This window comes from Penaeus monodon, chromosome 30 (assembly GCF_015228065.2).
Source record: "Penaeus monodon isolate SGIC_2016 chromosome 30, NSTDA_Pmon_1, whole genome shotgun sequence".
Taxonomy (NCBI): Eukaryota; Metazoa; Arthropoda; class Malacostraca; order Decapoda; family Penaeidae; genus Penaeus; species Penaeus monodon.
In genome coordinates this window covers 18,933,212-18,933,439 of record NC_051415.1, presented here as the reverse complement: position 1 = coordinate 18,933,439, position 228 = coordinate 18,933,212, and positions in this window count along the sequence as shown.

The following is a 228-nucleotide window of genomic DNA, read 5'->3' as shown; positions in this document are numbered from 1 at the left end:
CAGCCCTTGCTATTTGACTTATGCCAAAATTTCGAGATTAATCAGCTGTTATGTGGATACCAGGAATTTCTTCCCGAGTCTAGGAGAAGGAATTGCTGGCCTTCCAAAGTTCACAAGAAAGTCCTGAGGTGTTTTAGAGAAAGAAATAGAGAGAAAATGAGTTTTGAAAGACCTCAGCTTAACCAGATTCCGCGAACCCCATTCCGCCCCTAGACTTTTGAAAGGGGC